The sequence below is a fragment of the Hordeum vulgare genome, chromosome 3H (genome assembly GCF_904849725.1).
Source record: "Hordeum vulgare subsp. vulgare chromosome 3H, MorexV3_pseudomolecules_assembly, whole genome shotgun sequence".
Lineage (NCBI taxonomy): Eukaryota > Viridiplantae > Streptophyta > Magnoliopsida > Poales > Poaceae > Hordeum > Hordeum vulgare.
Window position 1 is genome coordinate 374189993 of NC_058520.1, and position 27526 is coordinate 374217518.

The 27526-nt window shown below is 44.0% G+C and overlaps 2 pseudogenes; one reads left to right on the plus strand and one right to left on the minus strand.

Annotated features, from left to right (window-relative positions):
- The first annotated feature begins 1565 nt into the window (after positions 1 to 1565).
- LOC123441771 lies at positions 1566 to 2920 on the plus strand (annotated as a pseudogene).
- A 23958-nt stretch (positions 2921 to 26878) lies between these two features.
- Positions 26879 to 27258, minus strand: LOC123441772 (annotated as a pseudogene).
- Between the last annotated feature and the right edge of the window lie 268 nt (positions 27259 to 27526).

A 27526-nucleotide genomic window follows, 5' to 3' on the forward strand; every position in this document is an offset into this window, starting at 1 on the left:
GTCGCATCTCTTCGATACGGATACAGTAACGATCGTAGCGATCTCCTCTGGTACCTACTGGTACGTCAAGATCTGATTGGTCATGAACATCGTAAGGTGTTGCTCTTCGCGAATCCCAGCATACCCCAGATTGGGATGGGTAGGCCCACCACTTCACTTTTGCACTTTCACTTAGGCCCGGGCCAAGTCAGTGGGGGGACCCTGTCGGGCTTCTTCCCCCCCCCCCCGAAAACAAACTGTACGTGGGAGTTTCCGTTCATACGGCTCGAATCATTCTCAGATGCCCCGAGAGGCATCTTTCCTTATGATCTGGTGGTTCACACGCATGCAAACGAGCACCGGCCGCAACAGCAAGGAACTATGACCAATAGAATCAGACACAGAGCATCATACTTCTTTATCTTGTGATGGTTGAGGAGTTTCTTTCTCAGAGGGTGCGGGACGCTTGCGGAGTCGGTGCCTTCCGTACCACCACAGGTCGTTCTTGGGAACATCCCGCTCCTAAACATAAGGGAGGGATAGGGGGAAAGGGCCCCTAAAAATCATATAAATAGGGTTGTAGAAAGACCACTTTCATTCGACGTTCCGGGGCGCCTGATTCGATCGACAAATTTGGCGAGCTGATCCGCTTTGATCCAGGAGAAAGCCTAGTCAGCGACCTTTTCGGTGCATGTCACGTGACCTACAGCTCGGCCTTCGCTTTTTGAGACTTCCTCCACCCACATCTCTATGTGCCCGCGACACTTTCATATGGAGAAAGATGGGCTTACCATGTTCCATCAATAGCACCTAACCTATGCCGATTTTGGTGGACCGTGCTCCACCCCGGTGAACTCATGCGGTCCCGACGTGCCCAGAGGCTAGAGGCGAATCCGTTCATGGTCCGTAGGACCAACACCATTTGAAGGTTGATGGCCCGCCCCGCCTAGAATAGGAATCTTTGACTGGGCTTACACACATTCGCTCACTTACGCTGTCCCCCCTCGGCTCACCCTAGCACCGGGTACATCGTCTCCAAGGCTTCACACAAAATCTTCACTGACAACATATGCATGCTTTTGTAGGGTCAGGCAGAACCATTGTTGCGTGATGGGAACTTCCCCCATATTGCTATCAATGTCTTCATGTCGCACGACCTCTTAACATTACACCACTGAATCCCCAATCCTTTGCTTGATGTGCAGTTACAGTACCAATATCCACTAATCGTTGTTTCTAGATACGGTTGCCAGTTGACATCTCTTCTAATTCATGATATGAGAAGCAAATTGTTGTGTGGAGGAATCAATATCTCGACATAAGCCAAGAGGCAGATCTTGTGCCACTCCACCAGGTCGTGTGAAACTGGCATGCATCCTGGCTCCCGGGACTCTTTGATAGAATTCCAACAATTTCTCCCGCTCCTCAAAAGCCCAAAGGAACGGAGTTGATGCTCCCACATCCATAGCATGAGTAGTTGAAGCAAGTGAATGATTTGAAATTCAAGTTATTTCACAGAATAACACTCTTATATATTGAGCTCGTAATGGTGCCTCACAATTCAAAAGTCTCTCTACGACTGAACAATGAGCGTGTTCTTGGGCCATCGTAGAAACATTGATAGGGTCAATGATGGAACGAACAACGAAACCTTACGACAGCTTTTTCATACACGTTCACTTGCATCACATACACAAGTGCTCTCTGAACTGTACAATAAGGTCACCCATAACACGGCTCTCCCACTGGAGTTACCTTAGCCCCGGGCCAGGCTATTCCATTATATTGGAAAAAGTTGACTAATTATTATCATCGTCTTGAAAGCTGGGCGCCTTTTGAATGTGAGTGGGGCTCCTAGTCTAGGAGGCACCTTCGTGGAGCCAAACCGAAGGAAGAGCAAAAGGGCGAGGCCACACCCGGCTTCAAATAGGAGGGGGGCATAGCTCTGGATCCCGCCTGCTTATAGAAATGAATGGATCAGAAAGGGGGCTGGGTTCTATTTCCGGGCTGGGCGGGAGGTGAAGGCCAGAAGAAGAAGATAAGTGCACCTTCCCGGTAAGAAAGAGGATAAAAAGGTGCGGTCATCTATCTCGACCTATTTCCCGAGGCGTTGGAAATGATGACCAGCTCAGAGAATCACTGCCGTGCTTTCTCTCCCCCATCTTTTGGCCAACAAAGAAGTTATCCTTGACTTGATGATTGAACATTCCATCCCTACCGAGCCGCCTCTTCGAAGTATTTACCTCTGCCTTTATTTTTTTAGAACATACGCTTCAAATAAAAAAGAAAGAAAAGTTCCTCGTCTATGATTTAATCGGCCCTAAGGGAGTTTACTCGACCCATTCTCCAGTATCTCGCACTGCGCAAGTGTGCAACTCCGTATGAGGACCTCCTTCCCTTTTGCTTTGCCCACTCTCCGTTCACACGTTATCAAAGCGGAGGAAGGGTGGGCAACAGGTACCACGAGCCCTCTCTCCCACACATCTATCAAGAAGCAAGTGTAGTTCACCGGTTCCACCGAATGCTCCTATCTCTCGGCAAAGATCGTGTGAGTGTGCAGTTATGCTTCGGATGCTTCGCCATGGAATAGATCGACTCAGTTCCCCTTCTTTTCCGGTGCACTCGCTTTGTATCTCTGACACACAAGGAAGGACGCGGTGGGAAGAAAGCTGCCCTAGCCTCTGTCCGGTCGATCATTCCGCTGGCATCTTGCATTCACGCCTCTGTTTGACTACCGCTCAGGAATGTAGTTGTAGATACGTGAGTCTCAGTGGGTCGTTGGATCCACCTCTTATATCCTTCTACGACATGTTGTAGTCGTCGCCATATTCAATATGTCACTTAGTCATATCTGCCTCGCAGCGGGACAGCACCTCCGAAAGAAAGGGAGGGAGGACTTCATTAAGTGACTCCGCGATCGCCCTCTCAACGATCAAAATAAGGTAAAGCTTGAAGATAAGTTTTGTACTCGATTAAATTCTTTGTCCCTCTAGTCGGGTGGGCGCCGGCTGGCCGGATCCCCCTGAAAACCATACGTGCAGGTCTCCCCGCATGCGGCTCACGCCATTTGAGGTGGCCCAGCCCAGCATTCATTCGCAAATCGTGTAGTGAAATTGACACTGCTCGACCTCGGAAGCTAATTCGCGTGTAGGCAGCGTTGTCTTAATACCGTTGAGTGTATCTATTCATTGATACATTGGCTCACTCCCCCCCTCTTTTTTCAAGAATGGATGAGCCGCTCGGACCTTCCAATTCTGTCAAATGACCCAACTTCCCCTGGCTCTTCCATCGTCTGGGCTCCCTTTCCTCCCTATGCTCCCCCGGCGCAGGCCCACCACGCTTTGCGCCTGCGGCATTTTTGCCAGACGGTCTTTGCCACTAGTGCCATCCTCCCTGCAGGTTGTTTGTATGGGTGGGTTGTCCCTTGCTGCTACGTTCTGTTAAGCGCTATGAATTACAGGAAATTCAATGGTTGACTTGGACAGCAGGCGGGTTACACGTTCCACTGTGCCAAGATGTGAGGTGCAGGTGGTGATGATCACCCCGAGGTATGCGCTAGCGCCCTTGACGGGCACTCCAGGACCCGCCTACGCTCGTGAAAACCCAGGTCGGTCCTTCGACTAGATGTGTGGATAACGAGGCCACCTTCACAACCTTCTCCCTTCTATCTTTATCCAAAGTTAGGTAGGGCGGTTCGCTTGAGTTGCTCAACCGTCCCTTTGCCCGGTGCTCATGATGCGCTACGGAACATCCACCGTGCTAGCGGCATAGGAGCCTACTCAGCGTCAGTGGCTTCGTGCCGCACTGGAGTGATCCAATATTTGGTTCCGCACATTCCACCACTTCTCCGTTCATTTCCAGTACTGATCGTAAAACACCAAGAGCAGCAGGATGTTGAGGTCCAGAATTCGAAGTGAAATTCTTGATTTGCCCGTTCCTAGTCATCATGGGAACGAAATAAGAAAGACATAAGAAATAGATTATTCTCCTAGAGCTTGTCCAGTACCACCAGTACTCAAAATGCATCTCCGCGCGTCTACCTGGCGCTTTTATTAGCTGCCTTGCATGCAAGCGAAGCGCTATTGGCGGCAATTAATAACTCACTGAGCGATGATTGATGCAGTCAGTCAGTGCCCTCGATTATTCTATTCCTGATAGAAGGATCATGGCGCCATGGAAGCATTCCATCCAGCAGCAACATCTCCTTCAACGACGCGAGGACAAAACTGATGTTAGCTACATTCAAGCGTTCACTGCACAGAGGCAATCTCGAACACTACCTATGATAACAAATCCAAAGGAAAGGTCGACAAAATGATTCAATCTGATTTTATCGGTATTCTGGATTGAGTAAAAAAGGGATATATGAAGTTCAAGGCCTTGCCAAAACCATCATGGCCCTATTATGTATAGGCAGTACTAAGCCAATAGCGAATAACAAAATCTTTCCTGCTCCCTCGAACTTAATTAACTCCCCCATCCTGCCAAGCCTCAGCTGCCAGCCCATTGTATCTAAGCACACTGCAGCAAATTGATACAAGTAGCCAAAGATCTCGCATCCGACATCTCCGGCCGAACGGTTAGGCAACACTAGGGCGCCTGGGTCAAAATTCCGCTAACCAAACAAGATGTCGAGAGGCAAACTCTGTAATTCCCCTCCTGCAAAAGTGATAGCGGCTGTAGCATCAGTGTGGAAGAGGGTAAGCTTTCGGCAACACCTTTTTCAGATTGGAAAGGATGAATACTTGTGTTGGGTCCTGCAGACCAGGATAGCCTTAGATCAAAACCTAATAAATGTACCTGGGGTTGATCATATTTTTTGGGCAATAAGTATTCAGGAATTAGAGCGCTTATGTAGCTAAAAACTCTGCCACCTGAATACTTGATTCATTAAGGTCGTCACCCTATACCCGGAAGTATCTATCGTTTTCCTTATCTGTTAAGCTTTACAGGGTTGGGACTCCCTAAATCAAACAGCAATCATTGTTTATCAACCACTCACGACGACACCGAGATCTTCGACTTAGCTCCCACAGGTCATCCGCCCGTGCCGGAAGATAAAGAAAGGGAGACAAAATCCTAACTAAATCAACACACAATAACCTCAACCTTCTACCCATTCCATCCATCATATCAGTCGAGTCGAGGACATTCGTTCTTATCTATAGATAAGGCAAGAGAGAACTTTTGACCTCGCGGATGGAGAGTGATTCGAACCCCCGGTATTCCTATCAATACTTTGGTTTTCAAGACTAACTCTTTCAATCGCTCACACATCCATCCCTGCGCTCGCCCGCCCTATCTATCTGCGCGCTGGAAGGTAGGGGCAACTCTATGTGATTCGCTACGCTTGCTTGCGTCCCACCCCGTAGGCTGACTCTATTGCCTAGCGGTTAGTGACACTTTTTCGGTAGTACGAATCACTATGCTTCGCTTCTTTCTATATGATAATATGCACCGTCGGTTGCTGCGCTCCCTGCGGGTAATACCAAGAGAGTGAAGAACGAACGATCCTCAAAAAAGTCAGGAGTGAATGAGTCCGACTCAAGTTCGTGAGTCAAGGGCGTGGCAAGAGAGCGAGTTCGACTCGCGAACGATCCGCAAGTGAAGGACCGATCCTTTAACGCCAGTACTATTGTGAGACTCGTACTTGGCGGCTCACGAGCAACATATAGAAAAAGGTTGCCCATCACTCCCTCGCTCCTTTTTGAAGGCCCACCGCTCCCCCTTTCTTTAAGTATCTATCTTGGTTTGCATTTTGGGCGAGTACTACATTTCATCCATAATCACACAGAACACCCAACTTTGCAGATCTTCTCTCTCCCTAGTCCACAGCAAGGTGTGGAATCTGGATCTACTGTGCGTTCTGACTCTATTGGATCAAGTCAAATACTAAGCCTTCTACTACTACTACTTAGGAGATCAAATGCTATACTTCAGAGATTGGACTCTCTTACTGTGTTTTTTCAGGGCTGTTCCCTGGATCCATTCTTACCTAAATGGATGAATGAAGAAGGGGGCGAGCAGATACGATGGCCACACACACTTCTTTTTAGCCGAATAAAGCTAGATCTACTACACGGCTAGGATTAGAGAAAGATTGAGGAAGCAAGATCAAACCTACTCTACTGTCGATTCTAAAGGTAAACAACCCCCGAAGACTTTATCAATGAATGGATCAAAGAAGTTTATCTATCTAAGTCATCATATATAAGGGAAGAAGCCCGCCGCTGATCAAAAAATGAAGAAGCTAGCCCGGGTAGACTTTAAGAGCTCTTGCTCTGCCTATCCGTCTTGCTCCGTCTTGGAGGTCATAGAAAGATACGAAGGGCCTACTCTTTTAATTAAAGCCCTACTCTTAATTATAGTGAAAGCCCCCTTCTCTTACCTACTTTGACTCATATCTTCGGTATACCTCAATACAAGACAAGCACTGGAAAGGATATTCAAGAAAAACCGGGCTATCGCCCTATCTAAGTGGGTTTCCCCTCTCCCTCCACACCGCATTCGACTTATAGATTGAGTTGATCTCATTAACCAATTCTAGTGTCCAAAAACTACCATGAAATCTCCTACGAAAACAAACCATTCATGAAACTCATGCAGGAGCTTGTGGTGGTCACATTAATGGACATGCGCTATCTAAGAGAACTTCGTAAGTTAGGGTACTATTGGTTGACTTACTATGGGGAAGGGAGAAGGCAAGCCGCGTATGGATTGATCCCTAATTCAGTTCTTTTTTCGTGGTTTTCTTTCCATCTCACAGCTTCCATTTCTTGAGCCGACCTTGCCCGCTGGAGGTATGATTCCGATCTTCGAATCGGATTGGATTTTTTGTCTTAAAGTGAGGGCGATGAGTGGGGAAGGAAGCTGACGATTTTATTAGTGTGTAAGGTGGCCCCGAGAGCTGAACCAAAGCTGGCCGTTTCGAGACCAGGGAGCTTTAACAATTTCTACTTAAACTATGTGTTCAGCTATGTGTTTAGATTATGCTATTTTATTAGTAGCTTTCGGTCTCGATTCGCCCTTACCTTGGAGGGATCAACTACTTCGCTTAGGCAAAAGATTGAAAAAGTATGTATCTGTCTACATGTGCCTCCGTCTATGTTACCCCTTCCCCGGAAAGGAGATTATACATTTAGTAAAAAAACGAGAATAAAAAATCAAAAAGAAAGAAGAGAAAGAACTAGGAGTTGGCGCCTTCGTAACAGGTAGCTTGCTTACCAAGCCGTCCTGGCAAGCTCCTACAGTTCTCTTATTACTCGACTTGACTTATTAATAAGAAAACTACTCACTAACAAAATGAAAGACGATCTAGAATCTACCCAAGAAGATAGAGAGTCCCACATACGAGAAAAGGTCACAAATGGAGTTGAACCAAGTAACATTGCAAAGGCATAATGATAGTAGGGTCGGGATATCCCCGCCCTCTGAACCGGACGGGAGGGTATCCCCTCATCCGGCTCTTCGCAGGGCAATCTCCACTCACTGCTTCCCCTAATATCCTCCCTTTACCACATCATGGGTGTTTACAGGAGATCCCAGAGACTCGCTCGGAAAGGCTGTTATACCAAACATTATTACTTAACTAGAAAGAAAGAAAAGACTATAGTAGTCACTAGACTGACTATAGTAGTCCGTCCGGCTGCTCTTGCTTAAATCATTACTCTTCATTCTCCCGTGCTCTAGCAATTGAGCTCCCTAGACTACTACCATTTAGTTAGGTAGGGACAATCAATCCATAGTTACGGGAATAACGGAATACTTGGGGATAAAAAAATTAGAAAATGCAGATTTTCTATGAAATCCTTTCTTTCCATAGATGTATCTGGTCTGAGATGGTACAGTACTCTATGAGAGGAATGCAATGGGATGGATGGTAGAGGGTTGCCTGTGCCCAAAAGCGATGATTCACTTGTCCCCTTCTCTATAGGGACCTTGTGGCATACAACTGCCACGACTCCTGCATTATAGCTGCCCCTTTCTCTCTTTCTTTTGACTGTCTCGTGGATGAACGAAAGAAGGGAAGTTACAAAAGGGGGCAGTGAAGGCTCGCCAAGTAGACAACAAGCCCCCACCCCATCAGTCCTGTGTTGTCGTAGCGTGCCCTACTTCAATAAGGTATTACCTCATCGATTTTAAAGGGGATGGGATTGGATTCATTCACTTGCATTCCTGCTAGCACTACAAAAAGCTCCGGTCTTAACGCCCGTACGGAAGCTGTACAGCCTTTCCTCGGGTTCGTAGAGTCGGGTTTCCCGTTTACCCACAACGGAGGAGTCGCCCCCACCAACCAAAGCAGGTAGGCGGTCACGGTTCATAACACACTCTTCGCACAACAGATCCACTTTGAAGTTGACTTATTCAATCGGCCAATCATCGGAATGTGTACGAGATACCATAAGGGCCCAATATCTCAATAGCACCCTTGTCTAAAGCTTCGAATGAGACTCAATATCCGAAACGCAAGAACGATCTGACTAGAAAGTCATTCAAAACTTGATCGAAAAACCAGCGTTTATTGAAGAAGCTATAGAGTCGATTACAAAAAGTACTAGTTCGAAAGGCTCGTTGGAATTGATCCGCTACGAGATTTACATTATACGCTAGAGAAGCACCTGAAGTACTAAACATAATAGGTATTAGTTTTGTAATGGTTGGGGTAGCAAACTCGGATTCGGCAAGAATCTCATTTTTGGTAGTACGAAGGGGGAATTGGCACAAAAATTGGATAGGGGTAAAGATGCAGCAGGGTGCCGGCGGCTTATTCTAGTGCCCCCCGAACCGCGCGAAATGGTCGCCTATTACACGGCTCACAAACTCTGCCTGGGGTGACGCTACCTATTATTCGTAGGCGGTACGTACAGCGCACGCAGGGCCTCGGTTTGCTGCGTGGAGTGTCTATGCATTTCCTATAGAGTGTAATGGAACCCAGCTCAGCTCCGCCGAGGCAAAAGAAAAGAACAGAACAACCAGAGGCGAAGAGTAGAGTATAGCCAAGGGGCTTTCATCGTCCACAAAGGACCTAACGGAAGACCGTGCTCCGAATTGTGCACTTTGAGTTTTGTTTTAAGAACACTTGGCCTTACCCCTTCATTTTGAGCCATGTCTAGGTAGAATCGGCAAGATTGAACTGAGGCCCGCCCTAGCACCGCCGGGGGACAACCAGACCAACCAGTAGGCTTTGTTTCTGAAGTTTCCTCCCGGGGCCGTTAAATCATTGAATTCACGGGCATAGGGGCGTCCCAGGCACTGGTTCATTCAATGAGAAAGAAAGACAAGAGGGAAGGATTTGTCGTGTCGGGCTAATTCATTCTGGGAAAAAAGGGGGAAGGGAGTCATCTGAGCTATGCGAAGGGAAGGAAGTCGTGGGCTGAGCCGGAGGTCACTTTTCCCGATCCATCCCGAAGGGTTTTTTCCCTCTCTCGCCCCATCTCGTACCAGTCCTGTTATCGGCTCAGCCCTATCTATTCATCTCTCTTTTTTACATGGAGATTTTTTGGATCTCTCTTGTTCATAGATCTTGAAAGCGGATCAATAGAAATTTTTCAAAGGATCTACCTATAGAAAGATCTAGATCTCTGTCATCATCTATCTCTATATCTATATATGGAAGAACCCTCGAAGCATGTCCCCGAAGACGATGCCCCCTGGGTCAAAGGAAAGGAGCCGCCATTCTCTTTCTTTCCTAAATCGTTCCGATCATTTCTCTCATTCCCTTTTGTTTGTTTTTTCGGGTTGGTTCGTTTCCTCCTCCTGTCTACGCAATTCTCTGTCTTCGTTTGTGATCATCTTAGGCGAAAGGATAGGTATAAATTTTGTGGAGGGGCCGTTGTGAAAGGGCGATTCCCCCTTTTCCATTGAATTAGGGAAGGGGGTGATTGATCTTTTTTGAATCAGGCCTTACTGACCAAGTGGTCGTATAAGCTTCATTGCGGATGAAAAGAAGTCCTTGTGAGCGGAGCTACAAAAGGAAGTTCAAGCTCAAGAAATTCTCTCAATAGGGATTGGGCAAGCAAGATGTTTGTTTATTTGATCTTACCCGGTTGTGAGACGGGACGTGAAGTCGACCAAGTACATGTGTGTTCATACTGTCCCCGGCACCTTCCTCCTAGCTGAGTATGGATGTTGAAGTTAGATGGAGTGTGGGGCGAGTGCGTGGTAGATGGAACTCCTATTTACCGCATTTCTTCTTGCACTTCCAACTTGAAGAGGAAGAAGCATCTCTCTTTGCATCAATAGATAGGAAAAAGGATATTGACTTGAAGCCTTCGACCAAAGAAAGGGAGACTTGGTGAAGTCAGAGGTGGTTTTCCTTCCCTAGATTCATGGAAGGACTTTTTGAAGTTTGTGTGAGGAAGGAAAGTAAGGAAAGCGGAAAAGGTCCGATACAAAGGAAAGGGTTGCGAGGCTTAACGATTTACAATATAGCTGTTGAGGTGGCACCTGTTCCCCCGGGGCAGGGGTATATGCCCGTAGCTTTCTTCTGTCACTTCTTCCAGATCAATGAAGTGGAAAAGTAATAGAGTAAGGGAACCTTGTTTACAAAGAAAGCTGTCACTCCAAGAACTCGAAGTCAAGCATCTTCAGGAATATCCAGATTAGTCTTCAACAAGAGAAAGGATAGGAATCTCCTTTGCTGAGTTTTCTTCTCCAACGGATGTAGCGGTAAAAGATTCTATTCTTTCCACGGTCTAGTTACGTCTTTCCTCTCCCTATCTAAAGAGCTCTATTAAAATAGACACTCTCCCGACTCTCTATCATTTTAAGAAAGCAGCAAATCCTTCTCTATTTTCTACTATCCGATCTTGTGTGTTGAAAATCGATCTGAAATATGGTCATATCTTCGTTATCCCAATAGTAAACCTTCTTACTTCTCTTTGCATCTCGAAAGACACAAAATATATGTTATTAGATTATTTATAAGCTGTCGAAGGTCCTTAAAAGCCTTGATTTTTGGCTTACGGCTTACTTGCCTTTTTCCTTAAAGCCTATATACACAGACATAGAGTGAGGGCATTCTGGGCATCCATGCTCCTGGCAATGGCAAGATCCGAGATGTCAGTTGCTTGTCTTCAAGCCTCAACCTTATTCTGACTCCTACTAGGGCAATCAGGTTTAAGTTAAGCCCGAACAACTTAGTTTTCCACTTCTCTTCCGACACAACCTTCTTTGCCAAGCCTTCCCCATCAACTAGAAATCCAGTAAGAAAGGCCAGGGGCGCAACAGCAAGGCAATCTCAAATTATAATGGGAATTTCATGTTTCTTTAGATAGATTCGCCTTTGGGGTTCTTACAGAATCGGTTCTTCAAGAAGGAGCTCTTAGTATGGTGGATGCATTGAATGCAAACTATAAGGAAGAACAATTATCTTAGCAGACAAGAATGAAATTCAATTAGTCCCACACTTCCTGCAGGAATCGAAGAGTACGCAAGCACATTCATTTAATGGGAAATCTTTCCTTGGCTAGGCCCCTATGAAGAAAGATGCCAATTCCCAAAAGCAGTAACAATAGCAATAGCAGTAGGAGTAGCATTAGAATTAAGACCGTCGTGCCTCATTCATCAAAGTAGCAGTCCTTAGGGGCTGAAAAAGAGCCCAGATTCCCCGCAACAAGCTTGGAAAGGAAGAAGACACGAAGGGAGGAGTTCCGCTTAGCCTTTGCTCCTCTTTGATAGAAGTAGCTCTTTTGTTTGCCAGAATGGCTTGTTAGCAAGAAAATGCCTTCTTAGGAAGTGAAGAAGAATACGCCTGCTTGAGAATGCCCTCTTGTTGTTCTCGAAAGAAAGGAAAGGAACTGAACTAATGGACGAGGAGGAAGAGAATATAGAAAAATCGCCGACATTCAAGCATACTATAGATGTTCCAGAACTGCTAAAGGGAAGTTCTAGTAGAAAGGACAACTAAGCGAAAGGCCTTCTTAGAAAGGCGGAGTGACAGATAATGCCCTATTTCCTAACAGTGAAATCTAAGATCAGACAAGAAAGAAGCTAAAGGCTAGGCAAAGAAGACGAGGGATAAATTGTAGGTGAAAACGCTGGGTTACCAACTCGGGTGGGTTCTCACACCAAGGTTCGTCTGTTTCGGGCAATCCCAATTAAAAACAAAAGAGAAGGTCGGTCCCGTACTCAAACCAAATCAGAAGGGCGGTACTCACTCGGATGGAAGAATCCCAGGTCGGTCCCATACCTGAACAAAGGCTAGACCAAAGGTCCCGTCCCACGGGTTAGGTGCTTAGCTGAAGGTGGAAGGCGAAGCCAAGGCAAGAGCAAGGGTTGAAAAACAATATAGAAGAATTCCATCTCCCCTATTTGTTCCATTCTCAATGGTTGGTCAAGTTGAGATGAACTACGGGAATCTATATATGGACTTCAAGGTCAATCAACCCATGCAAGGAAACTCGACGGAATTTGTTTTTTTATGGATTCAAGCAAAGAATGAGAAGTATGGCTTGGCTAAGGATGCAATAGTAGTGGCAAAGGTCGAGCTTTGAGACAAGAAGAGGGCTAAATCGTCTAGCTTTTATTCCAAAATCACGTATCACCGATCAGCCTATTCGAGAGGAGCTGCTTGCCTTGCCCACTTCAATAAGGAAGACTCCATCCATCTAACCCATATCCATTGGAACCAGAAGCGAGTGGTAAAGTCACCCTTTGGCTAAAAAATGATTTGTATGTGTGGCACAACACACACCTCTGCAAAAGAAGAGAAAGAACGGAAAGAAGCAGGCCCACAAGACGACAAGTGGATTTAATATCCTTTGCTTTTGTCGCCGGTGCTATTTCATCCGCATTTAGAAGAAAGAGCTCCGGGACTGAATTGCTTTGAGTGGGGCTTGCCCATTAATTAGATCACCTGAGTAAGCCAAGAAAGACGAATGTGATGGATTTATGTGACAAAGAGAACTTATGAACATGAAAGCCAGCATGTTCCCTAAATATTTTAGGAAGCGAAGAAGATAGAAAAAGTTCGGTAATCTTCTCCCTTTGGTAGGCATTTACCCAAGGCACTGATATTATGAGTCTCTCGATTATACGTGAAATAGGGAGTTCAAGATCTTATTCGTCTTTCTTGGCCTATGTGAATATGAGCCAATTCCGGAAAGTGAATAATTCACAATTGAAAGTGCAAGTCGACGTTCCTGATATGAAAGTGAAAGTGGAGTGAAATCTGGATATGAAGGTTCAAGTCCAGTTCCAATCTGGATATAAAAGTGTTTTTCAATTGTCGAAAGTGATCTCTCTTTTTTTTGTTCTCTTTTAGTCCACTTTTTTTTTCTTTCTTTGTTGAATTATTTATGTCTCTTTTGGTATGTTGGTTATCTAAAAGCATTTCTTACTTTTTTTAGTACTTTCGTCACAACTATGGCATTGGCATGGGCCTTTGCTCAAATAGACTATCAGAGCTCGATCATAGCAAACGAAGGTACTCAGACCCGATCTAGACAACTTGAGGAGCAAGTTAGAGCTATGAGAGAATCCATGGATAAGATCCAAGCAGATCTAGCCGAACGGATGCAACAACAGAGTGAAGAGTTTCAAGCTCAAAAACAATTACAACAACAACAGTTTGAGAAGCAAGTAGTTTTTTCTATTTTTGAAATACAGAGAGAGGTTAGTGGCTTCAACCTCACACAAAGAGGGATAGAGGCAACACCTTTTGACGCCAAAGACTCCAATTTAGACAAAAACTGCAGGGGCAATAGAACAATTTAGATTATGCAGTAGTGTTAGTAGTTTTGTACATCTATTAGGCATTTTTGCAAATACATGGAGGGGAGTGGCATGTGTAACCAAGACAATACACCTCAACGTCATCTTATCGAACACATAAAGGGGACTGGTCTCTTTCACTAAGACAACAATTATGGCCGTGTAGATGCAGTATTCGATGTTTCACAAAACAAAGACAGAGGAGGTTGTAAGAGAGACCTTGTCAGCGCGAAGGAGAGGAACGTGTCGAGAAGAAGACACATGTACGGAGAGGTGCAAAGGAGAGCTGCGAGAGGAAATGCAATTCTAAGGCAATCCTTTGTTGTTATCTGGTCCTTGATAGAAAGAGGACCTTATGAAGAGTCCCTCACCTACGGATCACTGAAATAGCCTAGCTTTCCAAGCCAAGTGACCTTACTTACTGTAGTGTAAGACCCACGTGGAGAACCTATAGCTTTGAGAGTTGTTGAATTAGTAGTTGTAGCTATGAGAAAGGAGTAGTGTTGGAGGAAGATTTAGGCTCAGCCAATTCAGTCAAGGGCAATTTAGTAGATACCTCTCCATCCCGCTCTCCACACAACCAGCTTAATATGATCCAAAACAGTCATGTTCCCAATCTTACCACACTACAAGCTTCTTGCTCAAACCCTGGATCTGGAAACCTGACAAGCTCCATGACTCCAGTAATCCTAGCATCAAGTACTGTAGATACTGGTGTGAAAAACCTTCTATGTCGTCAACAGCTAGGCCTATCATAATTAACCCAAGAACCTGTTTGCAGCCAGTACCAGCAATGGAGTCATACCCAAACTTTAGGAGCCAGAACCCACCATTTTCCCTTCCTTGCTTATGGTTTGCTGTCCTCGGGAATGGTATCTCCTTGAACAAGGTAGCTGTTTCACATATATTCCGTTAATGGGATGGATTTTCTGCTTTCGGATGGTGTGATTTCATTGTTGAGTACCTACTAAGAGTTAGTTCTCCATGGGCCATAAATCATATTGATGAAAAATCCACCAAGGAGCATGAAACAAAACACATAACTTACATACCATTGTACTTAGAGCCAATAAAATACCAAGAATCCTCTGTCTCAACCACTTTCTTCTTGTCTTTACATCGATTTCCAAATATAGGAAGGGAAAGTAATGGAGAGCAAGCAAAAGAAAGAAATCTATCAACGACCGACTTCGGACTAGAATCTAGAAACATACCTAAGGGAAGAAATCATATTTTAGGTTTACTCCTTCCATGTCTAGTAGGAGTGCGTGCTTCTTATTGCCTTTTGAGCAGTAGTTGTATACATTCTTCACTCAGTCTAATTAATTATCTTTCTCCCTACCCAAATACCAAGGGAGGTTTATGAGTCGTATCCTCCTTACGAGATAGCGGAAGTAGCATTAGCGGGAAAAGTAAGCTCCTTTTCAAGCTTTCTCTTTCGTAACCTTTGATTAATTCCTTAGATGCCCTTAGCAAGAATGATGCAGGAGCAAGAAAGTCTATTTCCTCCGCCTTTCAAGAATCTCGCTATTCAAATAACACAGCATAAAATTCAATCCATAAGTCATGCTGGTCAATCAATGACAAGGATATGCTCTATAAAAAAGAGTCTATTGCTCTTCGACACGTTTTATATCTACCTTAGTCATGCTTTATTGGAGTTATCTGACGCCAAGGAGGAAGGAATAAAGATCACGATCCTAGCCTTGTTCCGTTTGAAGTTCCTAAGAGAGGTTACAAAAGAAAGGGATGCTCAAACCAAGGATTTGGAGTCTTATTAGTGCATCAATCTACAGAAAGGTAGGGGGGCATAGCTGTGTGAAAATGGAGTGTAAAGCATATTCTAGATATTTCACTTCGAATTTCTTCCTCTTAAAAGAGTCAAGTCCGCAGGGTTCCCTAAATTCCCCATGAATCAAGTGGGACCGGGAGATCATTGTTCATTCGGTGGTTGGCCCTCCCGCTAATAAGTACCTACCAAGAATTGGGCCAGTTAGTTCAAGCGGTACCGAATCACCAAGAACGGTTGAGTTTTCTAATTCATCTATTATTATATTTTTTTCATTTCTAGAATAGCGTTGGAGCCGGGACACACATTTCTTCCCGAGTTCCAATAGCAAACCAAATACGTTATCGTGGAAAAGCCAACACAGAAGAGTGTGTGTGTTTTTTATTTTCACATGAGTTTCACATATGTGATGGTTGGTTGGGAGGGTACATCAAATGACTCTAGAATATTTTTGGATACAACCACTGAACCGGAAAATGGCCACTATCGTCACCGACAAATTACTATCTTGTGGACTCGGGCTCTAAGTTTATGCCTTAAGGTCTTTCTCCTTACCGTGGGGAGCGGTACCACTTGCGTGATTCTAGAGAAGAAGGCGGTGTCCCGACCACAAGGCGGTTAAATTCCTCTGGTGCTTGCTAGCCAGCCAAGAACAACTCGAAGACCGTGGTAAGGTCTTCACGCTACGCCGAAGACGGCAATGGCTCCATACCGGGTGGTGATACACAGGTATAGGATTTCCTGTAATGATGTGAAAATGTATATTTTAGACAAATAGCTTAGTTCGAGAGGAAGGCGGAAACAGTTCTGGTTTTATTAACCTGATTCCTATTCATTTACCGGTAATGGAAGGAATTCTTATCCATTTCTCGAGGAAATTATACTCATATCGACAATATGAACTCCATGAGAATTAGCATATAGAAAGAAAGCTTTACCGAATACAGGTCTAGTAGGTATAGAGCCGTAAGCGTGGTGGGGGTGCCGGTGCTTAGGCAGATGCCCCATTGTTCATGATGTTGCAATGAATCTAGTGGATCATCCTTATGGAGGAGGTGAGGGGCGCACAAAAGGAGGTAGACCTTCGGTGTCACCTTGGGGAAAGCTCACCAAAGCAGGATTTCGGGCAGTAGTAGGGGTGGTGAAACTTTAGATGTCAAATGACACCAATTTTTCTGCTCAAGTTAGAACGTAGTTTTTCGAAGTTAATTGGCCAGTTCCTTTTAAAAGGAGACTGGTTTCTTTTTATAAGCGATTGGCTTCACTTTAGATTTATTATCGTAATTTATCTTTTATTTATGGGTTGTTATTTATTATTTCGATTTTTGATAAACGAAATGAATCCAAGCCCGACAAGTAGAATTCCATTCGGTACCTTTGGGGTTTTCTTTTTTCCTTCCGGATGACGACGTCACCGCGTCTCCTTATTGTTATTGTGATGGTGACGAGGAACAAAGGGCCGAGGAGATCATTGAAATTACCTCTAGCCCGGAGCCAGAGGGGGTCGTCGACACAACGCCAACCCTGGTGGTGGGGCACTTCGAAGGTCTGGAGACCCTCCTTGAGATTCCCCCTTTACCGGAAACGCCACCCGCAGGTCCTTCCTTAGCTCCAGAAGAAAGGGAGCAAGCCCCCTCTGTTGGCCTAAACCTCGATCCATCCCAGAGTAGTAGTCAGCTGGACGGCGGCGAACGGGGGGCAAACTCCTCAAAACGAAGTTCTACTTTGTCTTTGGAAGAATCGAACTCTTAGTTTAAAGTAGGAGTAGAGTCTTTAGAGGCTCACTTAGAAGGAATAAAGATAAAAAAACAACTGCAAGCGTTCAGGGCTTCTCCTTTTGAGACCGTGGAAGTAGAGTTCGTTACGTCCATTGGGGAAATTCCCAGTTTCGTGCGAGACTCCTTTTGTCTCTAGATGTCAAATGCCCCTTGATGGGCAAACGAGAGGCTCTCGAAAAGACGATAGAGGCCATCTTGAAATGCCCAGGGAAGAAGCCCACAAACTCCCTAGCGTCTCTACTTGACCTAAAATGCGATCTCGAGGACCCTAAAAAACACGAGACCGCTCTCCGTCCATATTTAGGACGCTTAGGGCGATTTTTTAAGAAATAAAAACCTTCGGTCGATTTATCCACACTTCCATGACTTGTAGAGGAAAGCTAACTGCTTGCTGGCTGGGAGCTATATGAGCGGTAACGTCCACGTACGACTTCGTGAGAAGGTGGACAGAAATGGCCTTGTTATACCTCACTCCCGTTTTCAATGGGGTCTCCAGTACATTTTCTAAAGATTCCAAAACGGCTCTGTTTGAAGCTTCGAACCTGTATTGAGCTTTCCTCCTTCGTATCGTATTTCAGCAGATCGGGTAGTTCCGGTTCCAGTCCCAGGGCTTTCAATTACTACTACTTAGCCTCAGTACTTTTAAAGGCTACTCTGGGACCAGCCTTCTGGAGTAACACATAACCGTCTAGATATGAGGCTAAAGAGGGGTAGTGGTACCTAAACTTATCTTGAGTTAGCTTGCTTAGAAAAAGGGGCTTGGGCTTTACCTGTGTGGCTCGTGGCCATAATAGCTCACTCGATAGGGTCTGCTGGACAATTCTTTTTTACTTGGCGCTGGGCATATTCATTAGTCGAGTTTCTTTCTAAGATACTAGTTGGTTCACCCCACGTCAAGCAGTTAATTAGTCACAGGCAGACGTTTTCCTTCAATTGGTCACCCTGGGGTGGGGTCTAGCAAACTCTAGCAACCGGAAAGGATACCTATGTTTACAATGGAATCGCTCTCATTGAAAAGGGGCACCAGAAGTTCAAACATCATACCCATATGGCCTCGGGGTAGGAGAAAAGGAATCGATCACTGTTGGTACTCTAGAATTGCGTATATTGGGATCTGCCTGCGAACTATTGATACTTGAATTTCGTATAGAAGAATCCAACTCGAATTAAGATACCAACCAAGACTTCCCATTCGCCGGGCGAGATGATCGGATTTCGTTCCCCATTTTCGATAAGGTATCAGTTTAGGTCTGTGCTGAGCCACTGAGCTAGAAGTGGCTATAGTTATGGGTCTCATCTCAATGAAGCCATCTTCTCCCCGAAAACTCTCTATTGAGGATCAATGCCATGTCAGAGTCAGTGTGGTTCCCCCGGCGCTGTTGTACTGACCAAGAGGTCCGATTCAGTTGAAACACCCACGTTAGCTATTGATAAAGGTTGCTCATTGAAAGGTCCAAAGATACAAATAAATTAAGATGTAGCTTTCTTAGTTTCATACTTATAGTAGGCGATACCTTGTTTTTTGACCCGGTAGAGCAATCTGAATTAGATTTGATATAGGGATCGTTCATTTCTTCTCCACTTTACCCCGATGTTTTATGAGAAATCATTATTTGTTTTTGTATCACGCTGTTATCTTTTTCGTTTCTCGAAATATCGAGTCAAAATCTCATTCAGCTTTCGAGGATCCTCCAAATTGTACTTAAGATCAATAAGGTCCCTAAGTGATGTGGCATCCTTTCCCTCGCATTTCATGATTTGGTTGATCCTCGGAAAAAGTACGGTGGAAGACATCTGCCCCCAGAGCCCTCATGGGGGCACTTTGCTTAAAGTGTCTGAGTACCTTGAACCGAAAATTTCATTTTTATCTATTTGTTCGATAACCGCCTTTCGAGCGTCATCGTTGGATGATGGATACTTTTGTCGTACTTCTTCATAGGTACTTTCCCTTTTTATGGTTTCCAAAAGGTTCACCCTGAAATCTTGGTCCCGCTTTGCATCTGTTTCAGCTAGGGAACAAGACTGGCTTTTCGAAGGTTTCCCTCCATCTGGCGGATCCAAGAGAGGGCATGTGGCTGGGGTGGCGCCGCTCTCCTCCGGACTGAAGGGAATTTCTATTAGGTCGTCCCGGGTACGCACTAACTAAAGAAAATTGGTTCTATTATCACAAAGCCGCTCCCAAATTGGCCTGGTTCCAAGATGTAGAATCCATGTTGAATCACCACTTAGCGGGATTATTAGGACTTGGGTCTCTTTCTTGGGCGGGACACCAAATTCATGTATCCTTACCAATTAACCAATTTCTTGACGCTAGGGTGGATCCTAAATAGATACCACTTCCTCATGAATTTATCTTGAATCGGGACCTTTTGGCTCAACTTTATCCTAGTTTTGCCGAAGGAGCAACCCCTTTTTTCACTTTAAATTGGTCCAAATACGCAGAATTTCTGACTTTTCACGGAGGACTAGATCTAGTAACCGGTGGTCACTAGCTGACCGATATTGCGCACCATCATTTAGTTATTGCTATTCTTTTCCTAGTCGTAGGTCATATGTATAGGACCAACTGGGGTATTGTCCATGGACTTAAAGATATTTTGGAGGCTCACAAGGGCCCATTTACAGGACAAGGCCATAAGGGTCTTTATGAAATCTTAACAACGTCATGGCATGCTCAATTATCTCTTAACCTAGCTATGCTAGGCTCTACAACCATTGTTGTAGCTCATCATATGTATTCTATGCCTCCCTATCCATACCTAGCTACTAACTATGGTACACAACTTTCCTTGTTCACACACCACATGTGGATTGGTGGATTTCTAATAGTCGGTGTTGCTGCACATGCAGCAATTTTTATGGTAAGAGACTATGATCCAACTACGTGATACAACGATCTATTAGATCGCGTCCTTAGACACCGCAATCCAATCATATCCCACCTTAACTGGGTATGTATATTTCTAGGTTTTTACAGCTTTGGCTTGTACGTTCATAATGATACCATGAGTGCTTTAGGCCGTCCACAAGATATGTTTTCGGATACCGCCATACAATTACAACCTATCTTTGCTCAATGAGTACAAAATATCCATGCTACTGCGCCTGGCGTAACAGCTCCTGGTGGAACAACAAGTACTAGCTTAACGTGGGGAGGCGGCGAGTTAGTACCAGTAGGTGGCAAAGTGGCTTTGTTACCTATTCCATTAGGAACCGCGGATTTTTTAGTCCATCACATTCATGCATTTACCATACATGTGACTGTATTAATACTTTTGAAAGATGTTTTATTTGCTCGGAGTTCCTGTTTGATACCCGATAAAGCAAATCTAGGTTTTTGCTTTCCTTGCGATGGGCCTGGCCGAGGGGGAACATGTCAAGTATCTGTGTGGGATCATGTTTTATTAGGTTTATTCTGGATGGACAATGCAATTTCGGTAGTCATTTTCCATTTCAGTTGGAAAATGCAGTCGGATGTTTGGGGTACCATAAGTGATCAAGGGGTTGTAACTCATATTACAGGGGGAAACTTTGCAGAGAGTTCCACTACGATTAATGGGTGGCTTCGAGATTTCTTGTGGGCACAGGCATCGCAAGTCATTCAGTCTTATGTTTCTTCATTATCTGCATATGGTATTTTTTTCTTAGGTGCTCATTTTGTGTGGGCCTTCAGTTTAATGTTTTTATTCGCCGGCTGTGGTTATTGGCAAGAACTCACTGAATCTATCGTTTGGGCTCATAACAAATTAAAAGTAGCTCCTGGTACTCAGCCTAGAGCCTTGAGCATTATACAAGGACGTGCTGTAGGAGTAACCCATTACCTTCTGGGTGGAATTGCCACCACATGGGCATTCTTGTTAGCGAGAATTATTGCAGTAGGATAGTGGCTAGGAGGATTTGAAAGGCATTATGGAATTAAGATTTCCCAGGTTTAGCCAAGGTTTAGCTCAGGACCAACTACTCGTCGTATTTGGTTTGGTATTGCTACCGCACATGATTTCGAAAGTCATGATGATATTACTGAAGAACGTCTTTATGAGAACATTTCTGCTTCTCACTTTGGGCAATTAGCAATAATCTTTCTATGCACATCCGGAAATCGGTTTCATGTATCCTAACAAGGAAATTTGGAATCATGGATACAGGATCCTTTACATGTAAGACCTATTGCTCATGCGATTTGGGATCCTCATTTTGGTCAACCCACTGTGGAAGCCTTTACTTGAGGAGGTACTGCTGATCCAGTGAATATTTCTTATTCTAGAGTTTATCAGTGGTGGTATACAATAGGATTACGCACCAATGAAGATCTTTATACTAGAGCTCTTTTTCTATTATTTCTTTCTACACTGTCCTTAATAGCGGGTTGGTTACATCTACAACCCAAATGGAAACCAAGCCTTTCGTGGTTCAAAAATGCGGAATCTCGTCTCAATTATCATTTGTCCGGACTTTTCGGGGTAAGTTCTTTGGCTTGGACATGACATTTAGTTCATGTTGCTATTCCCGCATCCAGGGGGAGTACGTTCGATGGAATAATTTCTTAGATGTATTACCCTATCCCCAGGGGTTGGGACCCCTTTTGACGGGTTAGTGGAATCTTTATGCCCAAAACCCTGATTCGAGTAATCATTTATTTGGTACCGCTCAAGGAGCGGGAACTGCCATTCTAACTCTTCTTGGGGGATTCCATACACGGCCAAAAAAATTTGCTTCTCTTAGCAGGCAGCTCTACACTTTGAGCCATTGAGGAGGCTCTTGGTCTAGCAGATGGGGAAAGTTGAGATTGGTTCAAGATAAGCTTCATGAGGTGTGGAGCATAGAGATAATTCTTCTTCAAACCTCTCTTGGCAAGTTGGTACTTGAAAGAAAATAGAAAGGGCTTATCCATGGTTTTTATCCATTACATTTTCCCATTGGTTTGATCACGAAAAGTGATACCTGTCCTGTTCTGATCCTAGATTCTAAAGGCAATTTCAATTTGATACATATCATTCAGTCTACTTCAAGAAGGTATTTTGAAGTGAGAAGTGGGTGAACTGGAGCATGTAGGAAAGCAAAATGAACTCAAAGCAGTTATTCGTCTTTTTGACAGTTGTGACCTTCTCTGAATTCAAGCAAGATTTTTATGCTTCACTAATCAAGGAGTTCTATGCCACAGTGCACATCCCTAAGAATTGCTCCAACATGAAATGGATTACAAGAGGACAAATGTTCAGAGTGTCTTCTCCCAGAGATGTTTCACTTGCCACATGAGCCATATCTCTTCCTTTTGCATCCTCTACATTACATGACCAAGGAGGAGAAGAATCAATACTTCAAAGAAGCAAGGGGGAGAAGAATCAATACTTCAAAGAAGGGTGTAGCTGAGAAAGACATGCATAAAGATGGTGTAGCTGAGAAAGACATGCATCTTCTAGCCCAAAGAAAGTGAACAAGCTTGTAAGAGCATCTGTGCAGAGGAAATCAGGATGCAATCTACAATCTCTCTTGGCATGTCTTGGATTTCCATCGAAGAATCAATGCATTCAATCCGCATCTTCCTTACAAGAATAACTTGCTTAAGAAAGGAATCCTAGTTCGTATTCCGAGCTCGCCTTTGGGGCATCAGTTTCGCATACCAAACAAGAAGAACAGGTTCATTCATTCATTCCGAGCAGGTTGGCCCTATAGGGTTAGGTAATTGATATAGGAATTCCAAGCAGCCGAGATAATGGAATTCAGGAAGATACCAACTTGAAGGAACCATGGAAAAGAAATAGGGATTCTTCCTATTTTGATGCAAGTATATCAATGGAAGAACTCAACACTCAACTGTATTGTATCTGGCTACTAAAGTAGGTGTGCATTTTCACTCTGGCTACTAAAGCAGGTGTGCATTTTCACTCTGGCTACTAAAGCAGGTGTTCCAATATTGATAGGTCGCGATAGAAATCGGAGAGCCAACCCACGAGCTAAAGGTGGATAATCACACGAGCTAAAGGTGGAGGTTAACAAACCTTGTGCCGGATAGGAATGAGAGCGGGATGATGTTCATAAAATCACATTTCCTACTTCCTAACTTGTTAATCAAGTCGAGGGTTCTATTTCGAGAGTCTCGGGTGAACAATGAGAAGAAAGGTAAAGAAAGGGACATTTTCTTGTTGTCTGTTGAACCATTAGCGCTGGCTCTTGGAAAGCACCTGTGTTTCTATTTCCTTAAAGCTCATTCCTCCCATAGGTAGTGTGTTAGGAAGGGTGAGGGATCAAACCTCCAATCACTTATTTATTGTAGACTATTATTATCATGCTTATATATGTACTTCTCTAAGCGTGTTAAGGGGACTCATTGATGACCCGGCCTACTCGATTGTTGTAAGAATGAGAACGGCCAACACCAGGGGAGTTATTAAATGAACTCTTTTCTTTTAACGGACAACCCAATATCTCCGCTAGCAGACTTTGCTGAGAGTTTGCATTCGCCAGTGTGCCACCATTCCTTATTCATATTGTACTTCACTTCTCTATGCTTCAGGCATTCCGCTTTCATCTTGTGATACCCCAGACCTGTTTTTTTGGATCCTTAACTACAAAAGTAAGCACCTCCCCTAACTAATTAGTTAGTATCGAGAGACTAAAAAATCATTAAAGTTGAGAAACAAAGGTACTCTTGCCGATGGAAGAAATTCCATAAATGTCCCATAGAGTCAAAAAGATGTCTTCAACTTCAATTCACGATGGCACTCAGGTGAAGGTCAAACACTTTTCCTCACATGGCCTTCCGTACAATCTCTCTGTTCTGTGTATGAATGCCGATTGGGGAATTCAAATTAAACATACTCAATGGACGATGATTTCCGTTCTCTTTTGTCTTGTTGGTCTCGAAGATGGTTGTCAGTCTTCAGTGAAACTGACGAGTACGGGAATCCCAATTTGCCTACGGGGCACCTCATTCTGAAAGCATGGACTGCTTCTGAGAGCTCGGATCCCATACAAAGATGAAGGAAGGGATTTGACGTCACCAGCAAACACGGAATTCTCAATCGCACTTCCCAAATCCAGTGGGCGGAGATTGGATGAGTAGTGTGCACCATCAGATTACTATACTATGACTGAGTCATATATTAATGGAAATTGTTTTGTTTGTAATGATAATGATGGTAGTCAGTCAAGATTGATCTGTTAGACGAATAGTCAGCCATCAGCCTCGTGGCCAATCAATCTCTAGTGCATTTTGTTTTACCTACCAAAATATTAGAATAGCAAATGGATTCTTCGTCTCAATGCCATGGTTTTAATAAGCATAAGGAGCCTCGCCTTGAACTCCCCTACCATTGGAATTGCACCCATGCGCATTTATAACCATTTAATGATTTTTGGTTATAATTCCATTTTAATGCGCAATAACTTCTTATTTAGTCCTCCCTTATTCCATGGGCTTTGTTAGCCAAGACTCGAGGCATCGCATTTCTAGAAACTATAGAAATATATATTTGATTTTGAATTCTATAGAAATTTGCTTCTAAATCAGACTCAGAAAGTCAAATTCTTTGTTTGAATTTCGTTCAGAACAGAGTTTTCTCTTTTTTCCATTTTTTCTTTTTTAAGGCGGATTGGACCATCTCGCAGCTCGTAGCAGAAAAAATGATGATTCGATTCTTGCATAAGCAAGTCCACCAATAGTCATAGGTTTTTGATCCAAAACCTAGGTCGAAGAAGAAGACGAGACTGAATTCTGAACTAAGATTGAGGACCCGAGAATGAATATACATATAACTATATCTGTATATCTACATCATTATTTAAATGGGAGTTTCAAAGTGGTCCCATCCGATAGGGCTTGAATAGTGATTTCCTAAACTCACGCATATTCGGTCCCCATGCCTTCAACTATCTGTGCTGATCTTTGTTTAATCAACAACTAGTACCCCACCGATATTAGAAATCAAGTACAAATGAGCCCTCTTATTAAGGAAAATCAAAATGATAGCCTTCCGAGCCATTCTCATTTCAAAAGCAAAAGCTCACCATCGCACACTATGCGGTTGGGTTAAGTGCATCTCTCTCCATAGAGGACGGACAACCATAATCAATTTCTCTCTTTTTTCAGCATGTATGCCACGCCAGAAAGTTTTTTAATAAGATTTGATAGACGCTCCCGGGGCTCCCAAATACATTAGCCAATATGAGACGTAAACATGTCAGTCAGCCAGGTCTAAAATCCACTTTTCAGTCTTATTGCTTTCTTTTTGAGTCCTAAAAAAGAATTTGCAATTATGGAATCCTATCTTAAAGGCCAACCCTATATTTTTTTAGTCAAAATGGAATAGAAATTTCATGAGATGGGAATTAGTATCAGAGAGAGAAAGAAATGACTTCTCTGCTTGATAATTTTGTTTGTTGAGGCTCTTTGAAGATCCAGGTAGACAAGGGATTCGTCATGGGGAGGCAGGCATGGGGAAAAGGGATGTTTGCTTTGGTACCTGTCAATCATTTTCAATCCCGCTTTCATTGACCTTGAAGTCTGAGAGAAGGCTTTTCTTTCTATTAAAAGATCACAAATTAGAGGGGTGATCAGTCCTCTTTCAATCCTTCATCTTCTTATGACTAGTCGCCACACGGGGTCCTCAGTCTGAATCCTTCACTAGCATTGGACCAACAGTCAGTCTAGCTCTCACTCTTATCCAATTTCTTTATCCTTTCAGGGCAAGGTCGGAGTAGTAGGCAAATACAATTTCTTTTGTTGCATGCGGACCCACTTGTGAGACTGAAGAAATTGAAGCTAAATGACAATCTTAACCTACTTGCTTACAGAATCCTTAAGAAACTGTGGACTTTTGCACCTTTCTGTGTATCTTGAGTTATCTTTTAGTTTCTCCCCTCGGCAAGGTGGATAGGAAAGAGTCTTGCTTCCATTCCACTAGCCAAGAATAAGGAGAGTGACTTTCTCTTTTGAACCTCTTAAGCTGACTTGAAAAAAAAGTGGTACACCCCTCAGAGATATAGGGACCGCCATGCTCGTCGACTTTCTTGATAAACGACTCGATGCAGTTTCTCTTCCTTGCCGCTGAGACTGAGACATATCAAAAAGATCTATTACTAAAAGGAGATTGGGATCATCCTGTGGTTACCGGATGATGGGAATAACTAAGCAGAAATTTGGAAATGAGCACGAAATGTATATAAATGAATTTTCTCATTATTGTTATTTCCGGGTCTTTTCGTTGCATTCACTTACAGCAAGAAACAACCACCAACGTTTGGTGCAGCACCTGCATTTTGGTGCATCCTTCTTCCTTTCCTTGGTCTTGCGTTCCGTCATATTCCAAATAACTTATCTAATTACAACGTATTAACCGCTAATGCACCTTTTTTTATCAAATCTCACGGACATGGTCTAATCATGAGGGTATTATTTTATCATGGTGTTGGATCCCAAGTTTTTATGGATTCCTTTTTTGTTACCGGGGTCGACCCCAAAGCCATAATGTCTTAAAACGAAGAGGCTATAGAGAAACTATGATTTTTTCCTTTGTCTCGAACTTTGTGAAGAACTCCATTCTATCTCTCCAACAAAAAAGTGGGGTTGTGCCCAGTTGTACACTCCCTTCGTTCGGAGAACCCTTGTTGACTCTAAACTTCATTCGCAAAGTAAGCGCCCTTTTAATGGGACAGCCCTTTTTAATGCGCCGCTTGACCCAGTTTTGAAAATGAGCTTTGCTCCTCTAGGCGTTGGGCGCTCCCGTGGTTCGCGAGAAGGAAAAAGGACTAATCTTTTGTTACATCTGGCACGAGATGAAAAAGAAAGAGCTTTTTCTATCGATGAACAGCAGATTGACGGAGCTCTTGGCATTGCTTTGTTTTTTCTTTCCTTTCCTATCAGCGAGTTCCGATCCTTTTGTTCGAAATTTCTTCGTTCGTACCGAACCCCTTGCAGAATCAAATCCAGTTCCACAAGATCCTACATCAGGTATACATCCTCCTTGCATTTATGTGGGAGATGTCGCCAGTGCTATGGGCTTTGGGTTATGTAGATCAAAAATGATGAATGGGATTGTGGCACTCCACTCGCCGCCAATGCAGAAGGATGCCGCCGAAAAGAATGGAGCGCTGCTTCGCTCTGCTGGATGCGTCGGATGCCATATAAGAAGCTCGCTCTTTACCCGATCATTCAAACATTTTGTGTGCGGCGCGCCTGCTCTATTGTTGCGTAGCAATAGAAGCCTCCTCATGCTGCTTCGGCGGCATTTTTTGCCTTCTCTTCGCTTTGGACAGGAGCGCTAATTGA